A 15,829-nucleotide genomic window follows, 5' to 3' on the forward strand; every position below is an offset into this window, starting at 1 on the left:
TTGTAAATAGAGGAAGCTTGTCGTTTTTTTTTTCTCACTATTTCTCTTAGTTTTATAGCTGTTGTGATAGCAAACGGTATTACGTAATTTCCATTTCTTGCTCAGAAAATTTCACTTGAACGGTATTTTCACATCTTTATATTATTTTTAGGGTTTTTTTTCATATACCGTCTTGTGTTCGTCGTTGATGAATTTCGTTTTGTTTCTTGACATTAATGACAACTGGTGACATTGACATTACGTCACCCCAAACGTCACGTGCGTTTTGTTATCACACATAGTTATTTTTTAAGTTTGCTGTGACGTTGAAGTTTGATTTATATTTCTTTTAATGTATATTTTAGTGTTCAGTTCTTACTTTATTTCCTGTTGAATTGTATACTTTTTACTGTTTTCTTTTTTAAATTTGACTTTTTTGTGTAAATGGTTGACTGGTGGGGTAAACCGAAAGTACCCGACGAAAAGTCGATAGTTATTATTTTTACTTGTGTTTTTACGCACGTTTAATATTTATTATATATCTATATCTATTTTATATATTAGTACCTACCTGGTGAATTATTATGTCTGATGATGAATCGTTTCTTTCAGCATGCGACTTGTCAGCTTCTTTTCATTCCTTCAACAACAGTGTATCAGAGCCGGACACCCTCGGTTGTTGCCTTGAACGCACTTTCATAACATCCACTAAACATTTTAACGCATGTCACATCAACGCGCAAAGTATCCCTAGCCACTACAACGACCTCCTTGATTCTTTTACTTCGGACAATATTAACGCTATTCTCATTTCTGAAACTTGGCTCAAACCTACCCTCGATTCTACTTCATACAGTCTACCTGGTTTTGTGTTGCTGCGGAACGACCGCATTGGTAAACGTGGCGGAGGGGTTGCCATTTACCTCCGTAGCAATATACCATATAAAATAATTTCATCTTCTCCATCTCAGTTTTCGGGTTCTATGGAATATTTAGTGTTAGAAATAAATATAGGAGGGACAAAGGCCGTGCTGGGTGTAGTGTACTGTCCACCTAACACTGACTATTTCTTGGAACTTGAGACTCTTTTTACCTCTCTTAGCGTGGATTACGAACATCAGATAATCATGGGCGATTTCAATACTGACCTTTTAAAGAACAATCTTAGGACGCGTAAACTTACTGCCATCATAGAGTCTGCCGATCTCTCTGTGCTTCCCCTTTTGCCTACTCACCATAATATTGACACAGCTGACTCGTGGTTAGACCTTATTATCGTCGCATGCATGGACCGCGTGAACATGGTTGGCCAGCTCCCCGCTCCAGGTTTTTCACATCACGATCTTGTCTATGTAAGCTATCGTCTTCGACCTCCTAAGCCGCAGCGTGTAACTATCCAACTCCGCAGTTTTGCCAGACTAGACGTGCAAGCCTTACAGACCGATGCGCGCGCGGTGGACTGGTCGGCGACGTTGTTAGCTCCATCTGTTGATGAAGCGGTGGCGGCCCTTAACTCGTCAGTTCTTAAACTTTTCAATATCCATGCACCCGTGCGCACAGTAAGACTGAAGAGGCCGCCAGCGCCGTGGATCGCGCGAGACGTTCGTGTTGCGATGACTAGGCGAGATCGAGCTTTTCGTAAATTTAAACGCGATCGCTGCGAGGAGAATTGGTGCCAATTTAAGGCTGCCAGAAATAAATGCAACCAGATGGTAAGAGCAGCTAAACGTAAATTTATCCACCATAACATTGCCATGTCATCACCGGCTGACACGTGGAAATTTTTAAAATCAATCGGTGTAGTTAAGTCTCCGGCTAAATTAACATCTTCAGCTTTTTCTGTAGACGATCTAAATTCTCATTTTGCAAAATCATCTTCTTTAGATTCTGTTACTAAAATAAATAGTATTGCTGTAATTAGTGCCCTGCCTTGCCTTACCACACACACTTTCTGTCTTACCCCAACCACAGATGAGGAAATTAGAAAAGTGATAATTTCTATTAAATCGAATGCTGTTGGCCATGATGATGTAAGTAGGACTATGATCACTTCCATTTTAGAATGTATTCTCCCGGTTATAACGCACGTTATTAACTTTTCCATGTCATCTGGGGTTTTTCCTTCACTGTGGCGTCACGCCCATGTCATTCCACTTCCAAAAGTTTCCAACCCCAGTGCTCTCAAAGATTTTCGGCCCATTTCTATTCTTCCTTTTCTTTCAAAAATATTAGAAGCAATAGTCCATAAACAACTGTCTACTTACATCCACTCCAACCAACTGCTTACTTCACTCCAGTCCGGTTTTCGTCGTGGCCACAGTACTTCCACCGCTTTGCTGAAAGTGGTCGATGACGTGAGACTCGGTATGGACTCTTCGTTGTTAACAGTGTTAGTTCTTATCGATTTCTCAAATGCATTTAATGCTGTCAATCATGATCTGTTACTGGCCACTCTCAGGCACTTGAATGTATCTGCATCTGTGGCTGGGTGGTTTTCTTCGTATCTGGAGGACCGCCGACAGATGGTCCGTGCTGACCGTACGACTTCTGACTGGTGCACGATTACATCTGGAGTTCCACAAGGGGGAATCCTATCACCTCTTCTCTTCTCTATTTTTATCAATCTCGTTACTACTAAATTAAAATGCTCTTACCATCTGTATGCTGATGACTTGCAGCTTTACACAACAGCAGGTGTAAAAGATTTGGATCAGGCCATTGCTGAAATTAACATGGACCTTAACCACATTTCCACTTGGTCACATTGCTTTGGCATCACAGTTAACCCAGCAAAATGCCAGGCTATATTACTCGGCAGCCCCCGCCTACTCTCTGGGGTGAACACGGCTGACTTGGTGCCAGTTCTCTTCGAGCAAGAAGTTATACCTTTTGTGTCGCAAGTGAAGAATCTGGGGCTAATAATCGACAGTGGGCTTACATGGGAACCTCAGGTGTCCGATGTTAGTCGTAGAGTGACTAACACATTGAGAGCACTCTACCGTTTTAAATATTTTCTCCCGGTCAGCACAAAAACTCTCCTCGTCCAAGCTCTTGTTCTGCCAGTACTTGATTACGCTGATGTTTGTTATTCTAATCTCACCCAAGATTCTTTGAATAAGTTAGAGCGGTTACTAAATAACTGTATTCGTTTCGTTTTTGGCCTTCGTAAGTACGACCACATCTCTTCTTTCCGTAGAATGCTCAATTGGCTTCCTATTCGAGAACGTAGGTCCCTTCGTACTTTATGTACTCTATACTCGATTCTCTTTGACCCGTCAGCCCCCGAATATCTCCGCTCGAAATTCAAATTTGATACACCACGCCCTGGCGCTGATCTTCGTTCTTCTCGTAGTTTAAGGCTTATTGTCCCTCAACATCGTACCGGTTTTATGTCCAACTCTTTTACTGTCCAGGCAATTAGACTTTGGAACTCTCTTCCTCTCTCAATTAGACAAGCACAGACCAAATTCGCATTCAAGCGCATGTTGCGCAAGTATTTCCTTGACAAAGTTTCTTCATCGTCATCTTAATGATTCACACTAGGTATAGTATAGGTATATCAATGTAAATATATATGTATGTTTATTTTTATTACGTATATATGTAAGTTTATCTTGAATATGTATAGTTTAATATTCATCTATCCATAGTTTAGGTTACAGTTTCCTTTTCCTTCTTTTTATTAAGACACTGCACCTACTTAATCTTTCTGGTTTAGCCCATTGGTTGACTGGTAGAGAATGCCTTGAGGCATTAAGTCCGCCATTTGTACCTTATTTTGTTGTGCAATAAAGATTAAATAAATAAATAAATAAATATGTAATGTAAGTACAAACATGGCTATTCACGGGCACACGTGCTTACATTCTAATTAGCTACTACTGGATATTGTTGTGAGAACGCCTTCGTTACATCAGTTGGTGCTTGTAGCAAAGGTCCCACCAAAAGCTAGTAATCGACTATCTGCGATAGATACGAAGTTAGTACTTAAATAAAAGAGACAAGAGACTCGATGATAGCGCGAGCGATGAACTATTTTTTTTTTTTTTTTATAAATGGGCTTACTCTTGGACGTGGCCTATGATGGAGTGAGCTCGCCCAGAAGATGCCTGTTCACTCTTGATTTGAAAGTTGCCGGGTTATATGAGCTCGGAAATATAGCCGCCGGCAAGGAATTCCACTCCTTGGCAGTGCGCATAAAAAAAGAAGCAAAGCGCTTCGTGCGAATTCGCGGAATATCTACCAAGTAAGGATGGAAACCGGTAAGAGTCATGGTAGAATGGGGAGGTGTGAAATAAGCTTGTGTAGCTCTTGAGCACACTCCCGGAAGTGCAACCTGTAAGTGTAAGCCGCTCGTCCCCTCTTTTATTTACACGGGAGCAACTATATTTTGTTCAGTGCCTCAGTGCCTCACCCTTTAAAACATGTGTATACATACACTACACTCACTACAGGGTGTAAACTTGGGCTTGGTTATCCAGATTCAGATTGTTTATTTGCATAAAGTACATGTACATGCAAATACAGGTATAGGGTATTTACAATTATTTACATTATTTACATCATGAATTTCAAATTTATAAATATAATTACACTGACATAAAAAAGAAAATCATTATACAAAATCAATGTCAGGTACTAGAATTAAAATCCTCCTATCCTTTCCAATGTGTGGCGTTTTATGTCTGGAAGGTCCTTAGGATTCATTTTCAATAAGAACCAGTGTCTCCAAGAATAAATTTATTAATTTTCGTAGATAATATTCTAATTGTGTATAAAATTATAATAAATGTTGATAAAAATATATATGTAGAATGATGTTTTAACTTTGAGGAACAGCGTGAGATACGAGATTTTTTAAAAGTAGTGACGATATGTAGAATGATGTAAGTGGGCCAATAGCCCGACTTTTCGAAACAACGAGCCATTAAATTCGGAAAGGTCGCTTTAATTGACGGCGCGGCGGCACTTTTAAGGACCATGTTACGTCATTATTATGCACTAGCTGTTGCCCGCGGCTTCGCTCGCATCAAATTCGAAAATTACGGAATGCTTTATACAAACTTCCACCCCAAAAATTTAGGAAAGTGTCACTCTCCATCCCTACAACTATCTCCACTTAAAAAATCACGTCAATTTCCCGACAGACACACTTTCCCATTTATAATATTGAATATGGAATATATTTAAATAAATATTAAGTATGGAAGTATGGACAGTAATACTAATTGATCTTTAGTAGACTTCAGATCGTTGCAATAAAGTTTAGAATTGGTGGTCCCTACCACGATGTGGATGCTTGGAGAATCGACTGTCACGCGTTGCCATGCTTACGGTCATCTTATGGGTATGTGATAGCGGCAGTTGTGAAATAGGAGACTCGCTTCGCTCGTGGTTCAACTATAGAATCCTTTCACTTGCTCGTTTTTCAATTGCACACTCGGCGTTAAAATACAATTTTGCCCCCTTGTATAACAAATAACTATTTCTCAAACATGCAATGAAATATTGTCTTTACGTTCCTTAAAATGGGCTGGGAAGTATCGCTTTTTGGGCGCAACAACTCGAGAGGACTGTAAAGGGATTTCATATTATTTTTTAGGCCTAGGCCTGCAAAGTAACTTTTTTTTATAAAATATTGTCCTTTAGAGCATTTTTTTTTTATTTCATTGTATGTTTGAGAAAAGCACTATACATGCCTCGGCGTGAAAACGGATTCCCGGCCTCGTATCCCTATCCGGCCTCGCTCGCACGCTCGCTCGGCCGTATATACCCACTTGGCCGGAAATCCTCATTTTCCCGGCCTCTGATGTAATGTACTATTGTCTTACAAGGGGGCAAAGTTGTTTAACCGCACGTCACGTGCCAATATTGATACCCGAGCAAGCGAAAGATTACAATATTGAACCGCGACTGTAGCGAGTGGTTCAAAAAGTGGAATCTTGAGTGTTGCGAGGGTTTCAAGGCACAAACTTTGGCACCGAGTGAAACACAAAATTTTTCACCACACACGACAAAATACTGACTATAAAACATCAAACTAAATCAAATCCAACAAATCAATATTTTATGATTCAAAATAGTTATTTGTAGGTAGAATAAGAAGAATAAGAATAAGAATAAGAATCGTTTATTGTTTACCGTGTTAAACAAGATGTTAAAAGATACATAATTATGAACAACGGCTACCCTTTTCGGGTATACAATACAATGTTACACATTTACAATTTCGCATTATATACAAGTCACTTAAATTTTTTATAAATTATAAATACATAATACATTACTAAAATAAAATTACACTGTCTTAAATAAAAAATATTCATTTAAATTGTAAAATGCATGATCTAGTAGCCAGTGCTTTAGCTGCCGTTTAAATGGTTGACCACTTAACATTTTAATGCTACTGGGCAAATGATTAAAAACTTTGATGGCTGAGATAAATGTACTTTTGCAGTAAGTTGTGTTATTGACCCTGGGGAGCAATATATTATACTGATATTGTGGCCGTAAATTTTCACGACGTGCTGACCAAAAGTTGAAGTAATGTTTATTTGACGAAACAAATGAACACAGTTCAAGAATGTAAATGCCAGTTAAGGTAAGGAACTTGTTAAGTTTAAAAATATGTCTAATAGATTCCCTGTTATAAAGGCGGTATATGATGCGTATACACTTTTTTTGTAACTTAAAAGTCGTTTCAACATTGACTGAATTACCCCAATAAATAACACCATAATTTAGGAGAGGGTAAACATTTCCATAATAGGCTTTTTTTACTACGTCTTCTGAGCAAGTACTGGATAAAATAGAGAGAGCGTAACATTCGCTAGAAATCCTTTTATTTAGCTTTTCAATATGGGATTTCCAGTTTAGGTGTGAGTCTACAGATACGCCCAAGAAATTTGCACTATCTATGTTTTCTATAATAGTACCCCCGTGTTCTACATTTAGAGGTATCTGGTTTGTTTTATAGTTTCTAAATTGCAAAGTTTTAGTTTTAGTAACATTTACTTTTAAGTTTAAAGAATGTAGCCAATCTACAACTGTTTTCATAGTGCTATTGATTTTTATTTGAAAGTTCAAATCTAAATGTTCACCTGAGAATAATATGGTCGCATCATCAGCGAACATAACACACACCTCATTTATGATTTTTGGCAACTCATTTACATAGACTAGAAATAATAGGGGTCCAAGAATACTTCCCTGAGGAACTCCAACCTTAATGGGTTGAAATTCAGACTGCGTTACTATACCAGACTGGTAAACTATACCAGCCAGCTCAAGGCATCAAGTAAACAAATTGTATGAGGTTACTTTGCACTCTTGTAGATAAAATGCAATTTTGCTATCCGTTTTCGAATTAATTCGACACTATACAATATTCTAATGAACACAAGTTAATTTATAATCTATTGAAAATATTTCAACTTACTTAGAGGGCGCTACGAGTCCTTGTATAGATTACTCATATGAGAGATAATTTCGACCTCGACAGCTGTGACCTGGGTGGCCGAGCGGATTAAGAGGCATTTCCCGCGATTGGAAAGTACGCTGGTTCGATTCCAGCCTCAGGCACCAGAGGACTTGGTCACTTTTTCTTTCATATGTGTAATTTATTTCGGTTTTAATTTACTATACAATATTATAATTTATATGGAAAACCCCACTAAATAAGGGCAGCACCAGTCGAACACGTATATAAAGGCAATAAGGATTTCTCAAAAGGTTTTCTAAGACCAACATTTCAAGGATTCTTACGGCACGTGAATTACGGAACGGTCAGGTAATCCTGTAATCAATATATTTTCTTGATTAAGTCCCAGGTGTTGCTAATCAGAAACTTACGGAAACCAATTTTCACCCCAACTTTGTTACACAATACCGGCCAATTAAGGTTTCGTTTCGTAACTTAAATTCTAAGGTAGATACCTAGTTACGTACCCGTTGAGTTGAGACTTAAAATTGCCGCATAGTTGTAAATACTGTAAATTAGTTACTGCATCGATCGCTAGATGGCACTTTTTAAAATGTAAACTAGCTAACGGTATGTTATCCTGAAAGAATGGAGTCGGAGCATTTTCTAATAAACTACTGTTGTCCAGTCCTCGGTACAGCGACGTCTTTTAGTACATTTAGGCAACAAATTTAAAATCTGCCATGACAATAGGCTAGTTTCCTATACTTAAAATAAAATATTTTATGCAGTGCACCAAATAAAGTACCACATAATTAGAAGAAAAATATGGACAGTAGTTATGTTTAATCATAATTTCTATTTAATAAGTCAAAGAAAAAGATATAAAGTAAATGAATTTGAAACTAGCCTATTCGAAAAACTTGAATCGATAAAAAGTAGAGGTTTACTGAATCAGTCATGTTTCTAAATGAATATATACCTTCGACGTTTCGAGAACACTTTCCTAGCGTTCCTAAGATAAAGGCAAAATCGGCACAAAAAGCAAGAGCATACCAAAAATTGTACCTAAAGAACATTGTTATTTATTATTATTATTTATTAATTCATTAACAATATTACAATTGTATTTGAATGTTACTTAAATCTAGTCCTTATCTAAAAAAGTAAATAAATTAATCTAACATGCAGAACAATAACAAACGTATTTATTTAATTAAATGTAGCTACATTGGCAAATTACTAAAGTAGGTCGTAAACTCCTCGATAGAATAAAAGCACTCCTTCAACAGCAATGTTTTTAATTTATTTTTAAAGTTACTAAGGCTAGTGATAGTTCTCCACTCACTGGGAAGCTTGTTGTATTTTAAGCTTAGGCTGCAGTTTACAGTGTAGGTATTTCCTTCTTGTGCTCAGTGTTATCATATCAGCCCAGAATTCTATGCACAGTCAACCCTACCACTGCTGACCAACTGCGCCTCGCCCGCTATGTAGGGCACGCAAACAACTTGTCCAAACAGCGGCGAACGGGTTAACAAACGGTTACCCGATATTTTAATTGCTTTTTTATGATATTGGCTTTGGTTATGCGGCTGCTCTCCATATTTACCTATTCAGTTATATTGTCTCACCACCTACTTTCAATTTCGAATCGCATGTGAGTTTTTTTGTTGGTGTTTCCGACTGTTAGGTCCAAGGATGATTTATATAGGATTGACAATTTTTATACTAAGAATCGTACCTCAATGTTTTAGCGCCATCTATTAAACACTATCATATCATAATTGCACTGATAATGCCTACAATTTTTTTTTCAAAATGTGTATTGTCGTGATATCATGATGAGATATTAAAATAAAGAAATAGGTGTATCATTTGTTCTTATAAATAATTAAACATGCAAAAAATGGGGTAAATATGATTTTTGCCACTTCCAGGCTGCGAAACAGCACCATCTAGTTTTATCCCTAAAATGCCCATACATTTCAGGGGCACTTTTTTGTGTGAGCTTTGTCAGTCCCGGTTTATATTGTCCGTGGTTCGTTTTATTATTTATTTCATTATTTCTTACATTTCGCTTTCAAAGATGTTTTCAATGAAACTGATATTAAATGTACAGTGTAATGCGAAATGTTTCCTTCATATTTTGACGAAAACTCCCGAACGTGTCATGCTATTTCAGTCAGCCTCAGTACGAAAAGTACTGGCGTTGATCGAACTAGCACGACAAATACGAACGTCCGAGAAAACACGATGGAAAACATTTATGCAGAATATCTGACGGTTAAGTTTTAACTTCTGGGTACGTAGCCAAAATGACACAAACACTCACGAAACGAAACGCTCTATCTCTATCGCTCTTGCGTATTGGCGCGACAGAGCCAAACTACCTTTCGCGGCGTTTCGTTTTCGTTTCACGTCGTAAAAATGCCATTCGGCTACGACGCACACATTGACGTTAGTGGTGAAAAAATTCGCTGGCTTGGTTGATGTCTTGATGGCTCAGTTGGCAGAGCGCTGGAGTATCGATCCAGTGGCCGTGAGTCCAAGGCAGACATTTTCCATAAAAAAATACAGTTAATTTCATCGTAAAAACTAGAAGCGTCTTGAGAAAAAGCGTTTAATTTAACTATCGTGAGAATTGTTATATAATTAGTCAGACGATAAGAAGCACGTGTTATTGTTTAGCCGGTGAAGCAATCACTTCAGGCCCGTAGCCAAGAGCACAATCGATGACGCTCCGTGGCGAACGATACGCAACCTATACGAGAAAAAAAAATATTTATTCAGTTTAAGAATGACTTAGGTACACAATTTTAAGTGTGGATACCCCTTTTTAAAATATCTGTGGTAATGGAAATAATAGTAGTTGATTCATGGGAGTTGACACCAAGGATGATTTATATAGGACTAGCATTTGCCCGCGGCTTCGCTCGCGTTAGAAAAAGACAATAAGTAGCCTATGTCACTCTCCATGCCTTCAACTATCTCCACTTAAAAAATCACGTCAATTCGTCGCTCCGTTTTGCCGTGAAAGACGGACAAACAAACAGACACATACACTTTCCCATTTATAATATTAGTATGGTTTGTTCATACTAAGAATCGTACCTCAATTTTTTAGCGCCACCTATTAAATACTATCATAACTACACTGATGATGCGTACAAATTTCTTTTTTTCTTAATGTGTATTGATTGATATCATTTTATTAAAATAAAGGATTATGTCATTTGTTCTTACAAAAAAATAAAAACAAGCAAATATAATTGGGGAAAATATGATTTTTGCTACTTCCAGGCTGCGAAACGCCATCTAGTTTTATCTCTAAAAGGCCCATGCCCATACATTTCTGGGGTACACTTTTTTGTATGGGATTTATCAGTCCCGAACTCCCGGTATATATTATACTAGCTCTTGCCTGCGGCTTCGCTCGCGTCAGAAAGAGACAAAAAGTAGCCTATGTCACTATCTATCCCTTCAACTAACAAATCACGTCAATACGTCGCTCCGTTTTGCCGTGAAAGACGGACAAACAAACAGACACACACACCTTCCCATTTATAATATTACTATTACTATGGATAGTATGGATTGTCCTAATTGTTCTTGGTTGGCACAAATGGAACGAATAAGTGTGTAAAAATGTGTTTTGTGTGATAGATTAGCTAATAAAATGGCAGCTCTTTACATTTAAAACTGTATAATATATTACAAGCAGAAGGAATTGAATACTAATTAATACTATTGTAATAGTAGCTAAATAGCAAGTTCTTCGCTAATCCTCATGTTTCTTCTGGTCAACTGCAGGCCGACTTGGATAGGTTAACGACGTGGACTTCGCAGTGGATATTGAAATTGAATGTTAATAAGTGTGCCGTTCTGCACCTTGGTAAAAGGAACCCTATGGTCCAATACATGATAGGAAGCTCCCCAATTACTGCAGTGACATCTCAAAAGGATCTTGGCGTGACAGTTACCAACGACTTAAAATGGGGTGAGCACATAAACAATATAGTAAAAAAGGCAAACTCGTTCCTGTATGTTATAAAAAGGTCCTTTCAATGCATATCTGTGGAAGTTTTTAGGAAAATATACAAAACATATGTACGACCCTTGCTTGAGTATGCATTCCAAGTTTGGAATCCATACTTTGTCAAAGACATTGACCTTTTAGAGAGTGTGCAGCGAAGAGCCACCAAGATGCCTTTCCAGCTGAGACGCCTACCTTACGAGCAAAGGCTAAGTATACTGAAGCTGCCCACGCTTAAGGACAGGAGAGCGAGAGGAGACCTTATCGAATGTTTCAAGATTGTTACCCACTGTTACAACCTCCCCGACATTCACAAAGTAGTCGCTATGAGAAGTACCAGCCGCGAGACCTGAGGTCACAGCCTAAAACTGATTCGCACTCCTACTACTACTAAAGCTGCATATCATTCCCTATCCAATCGTGTTGTAGCGGCTTGGAACAGTTTACCGGATAGTGTTGTTACTGCTCCCTCAGTGAATGTGTTTAAAAACAGACTAGACAAGTGGCTTTTAAATAATAAGATAGTGACATGACTTTGCTAACTATAAATCATGAGACACTGTGTGACATAGGCTCATCAGCTGAATAGCTGCTCGCCTATAATTGAATAATAATAATAAATATTGTTGAGCGATTGACTCTTTGTTCGTCGCGACATCTATTGACAAGTAGCAATACTGATAATTTACGCTAGTTGACGCGTGATGTCGCTAGATGTCATTTAACATTTCTATGCCTATACAAATAACTCGCATTTACTGATGCATGGAGTTACAACTCTTCCCTGATCGTAACGTACCGTTCTCTTTCTAATTCTTACTTATCAAATAACCATTCTTTTCCTATACTGGTATTAATAAGAATAGTTGCAAAACTTTAACATTTTTAGACGGAATAAAACAAAAAATAAGAATTTGTAATTTTTTTTAATTTTATGCTTCTAAACTATTTTGATCAACTCATGGTCCAATCGAACCGGATTTTTAAAATACTTATGTGCATTAATGCACTTCAGTAAACGACAAAGAACACACGATAGCGACTTCTAATTTACGTGCAGAGCCATCTCTGTTCGAATGTTGTAACTAAAATATTTGAATTGAGTATTTTACTTGTAAACTTATATGATACTACATAATTGTCAGTACTCATTGTAATTTTAATCTACTAACGCTTTGGTCCATTACAATGGAGATTGCTAAGTAAGGGTACAGCGGGACAATCTCTACTGTAGGCCAATACAACTTATCTAATTTTTTTTTCAATGTTTTACAATGCTTGCATTATCAATTATGTTATTATAGTGTCCATTGGTTATATTACTTATGGTGCGGCAATTGCCCCCAAGTCGGGATTTGCCCCGCTGTACCTTACATCTTTTATATACTTATTTCACTTTCTTTTTTAAACATTTTTAATGAAGTAATACGAGTAACAAGCTATAAAAATTGTATGGAGAATGTGAACAGAGCTGGGGATAGATTTTTCAATTCGGCGTAATGGTATTTTTGAAAAAGGACAGCTAGTAATTTTACAACTGGAGGTAATGATCACTCGTTTTCGATTCTGTTAGTAGAATATAAATCACTAGGAGTGGAGATATTATTGACGAATTTCACGAAATCGAATGGCCGAGATTCAGAAATGGTTACTTGCCAGGAGGGCGATTTTTTAATCTCGCATACGGGGTTTTGTCAATAAAATACCGGTTGAAAACGGTGACTTGCTTGTTATTTTCAGTGACAATTTTCTGAATTCGAACGCGTGAGACTCAAAAACCGGCAGACATTTTCTGTGACGTTTAGGTACGCTACGCTAGCGAAAGTACTCTAATCTAGCTCTAACGATATCGCTAAAATTTGTTGTAGGGGTTTCCAGGGGGTGAATATTCTATCTAGTAGTCTAGTAGTCTTTCTTAAGTCATCGATTCGTGGCTCCGTTTTGCCGTGAAAGACGGACAAACAAACCGACTCACACACTTTCATGGATGAATGCACAACATGGTTTATTTTGATAAGAGGTAGATTAGGTATAGATATGGAATTAACATAAATATAAGCTCAAATGTAGTTGTAGCGTAGCCATATCGTTCTTGATAATCTGCTTCTAGGTCGTGGTCTATCTAGAAAATAATTACATGTATAAGTAGCTCAAATTTGCATCATGTGCAATTTTTAGGGTTCCGCAGTCAACTAGGAACCCTTATAGTTTCGCCATGTCTGTCTGTCCGTCCGTCCGTCCGTCCGCGGATAATCTCAGTAACCGTTAGTACTAGAATGCTGAAATTTGGTATCAATATGTATATCAATCACGCCAACCAAGTGCAAAAATAAAAAATTGAAAAAAATGATTATTAGGGTACCGCCCCCTACATGTAAAGTGGGGGCTGATATTTTTTTTCATTCCAACCCCAACGTGTGATATATTGTTGGATAGGTATTTAAAAATGAATAAGGGTTTACTAAGATCGTTTTTTGATAATATCAATATTTTCGGAAATAATCGCTCCTAAAGGAAAAAAAAGTGCGTCCCCCCTCTAACTTTTGAACCATATGTTTAATAAAAAATATGAAAAAAATCATGAAAGTAGAACTTTATAAAGGCTTTCTAGGAAAATTATTTTGAACTTGATAGGTTCAGTAGTTTTTGAGAAAAATACGGAAAACTACGGACCCTACATTTAGCGTGGCCCGACACGCTCTTGGCCGGTTTTTAGTACTAGCAAGGATTAAATGTGAGGTATATAGGATTTACATACTTCATACTAAGAATTGTACTTCGATTTTTTAGCGCCACCTGTAATACTATCATAACTACTGATGATGGCCAACATTTTTTTTTTTTTTTTTCAAAATGTGTATTGGCGTGATATAATGATTTTAAAATAATGAAATATCATTGTAAATATCAAATAAATGCACGCAAAAATATTTGGGGAAAATATGATTTTGGTCACTTCCAGGCTGCGAATAGCGCCATCTAGTTTTAAGCCTGAAAGGCCCATTTCACAGATACGCTTTTTTGTGTGATCTTTGTCAGTCCAGTATTAAATCGGTCTTGTTTATAAGTACTTATTTTATATTGCATAAAAAAATTCCTTAAATTCCTTACAGACTGAAATAATAACAGCACACCTATAGGTACAAAGTACCTAGTTTAAAAAACGTTTCTTGCGACGCGTGTTTATTTTGCTTGTGTTTACTACGGTCAAAATTAACATAATATGTTATAAATATGGAACTGGTTTTTAATAAATTAGGCACTAACAATTAATCTTCTTAACGTAGACCTACCTTGTTGGTATGTTTTATTCTACTTTGTATGTAAACTTTGACAACTTGACATTTGACAGTAGTTGCTATGGCCAAAGGTCAAGCTGGAGTCAGGAGTCGCGAACCTTCGCTGTTTAAACAAAATAAATAATGTGTTTTCATTTTCATCGTGTTTTTCCTACACCATCTATATAAACACCATTAACAAGATCGAATGCAGAATGTTTAGACAAAGATATCCTTCAGCTGTTATTTCGAGTGTTCGTACACTTCGTACTAGCAATAAAGCGAACACACAAACAAACCCTGTATGGAGTAACTATTAGCGCATTGAATTGTCGAAACGTGACAGCTAAGATTATTGCCATCATGTACTAACCTTATATGAGGAAATCCGCGCCCGCGCGAGCTGTATCACTCACTATTTAACTTCCAACTGTCCTCGTGTTGTTAAACAAGTGTTATTTCTGTGTATTTGGTTGATGTACGGTTTCGAGTTTAGATTTTGGAACGTCGCAGCGTCACTAACGTGCGTCCTACGCGGCGTCCGTACGCAGACTGAAGAATGGAGAGAAGCGCGCGCGGGCTGAGGCACTTCGCGCATGCGCTCATGCAAGGTCGAATCCAGATATGCGAAGTGCTGAAAAATGGACTGTCAATGTAGTTCCATATTTGACCGCTACTGGCACTAGTAGTTTGACGTGTCGTATATTTATCAGAAAAAACTAAAAATAATAGAAACGAAATACACTTCTCTTTAGCACGAATATTTTACTGGCGAAGTTCAGTAGGCGCTATACATTATTTGTTCTTTCTGATTTCTATAAGTGCATTTAAATTTTAATGCCCAATGCCCAACACACATCATACAGACATGACTTGCTTGAAAAAAATACTTTATAAACTTTTTGTGGCTGTTCTTGTTAATTGTAGTAAAAATAGGCAATGAAGAAGAAATTAGGTTTAAGATTTAAGTCATAAAAAAAAAACATAAATAAATATTGGGGACACATTACACAGATCGACTTAGCCCCAAACTAAGCAAAGCTTGTACTATGGGTGCTAAGCGACGATGTACATAATTAATAGATAAATACATACTTATATACATAGAAGACATCCATG

The 15,829-nt window shown here is 37.3% G+C and overlaps 1 protein-coding gene across 2 annotated transcripts in view; it reads right to left on the bottom strand.

The window, feature by feature from the left end:
- Positions 1 to 15,327, bottom strand: part of LOC125235234 (1-phosphatidylinositol 4,5-bisphosphate phosphodiesterase) — a 216,569-nt gene extending 201,242 nt beyond the window's left edge. Inside the window, exon 1 of one of the 2 annotated variants that reach the window (XM_048141724.1) lies at positions 15,084 to 15,327. The gene's annotated coding sequence lies outside the window, so the exon portion shown is untranslated. The remainder of the gene's footprint in view (positions 1 to 15,083) is intronic. The other variant, XM_048141723.1, reaches the window with a different exon arrangement.
- Positions 15,328 to 15,829: the final 502 nt, after the last annotated feature.

This window comes from Leguminivora glycinivorella, chromosome 17 (assembly GCF_023078275.1).
Source record: "Leguminivora glycinivorella isolate SPB_JAAS2020 chromosome 17, LegGlyc_1.1, whole genome shotgun sequence".
In the NCBI taxonomy this organism is placed as follows: Eukaryota; Metazoa; Arthropoda; class Insecta; order Lepidoptera; family Tortricidae; genus Leguminivora; species Leguminivora glycinivorella.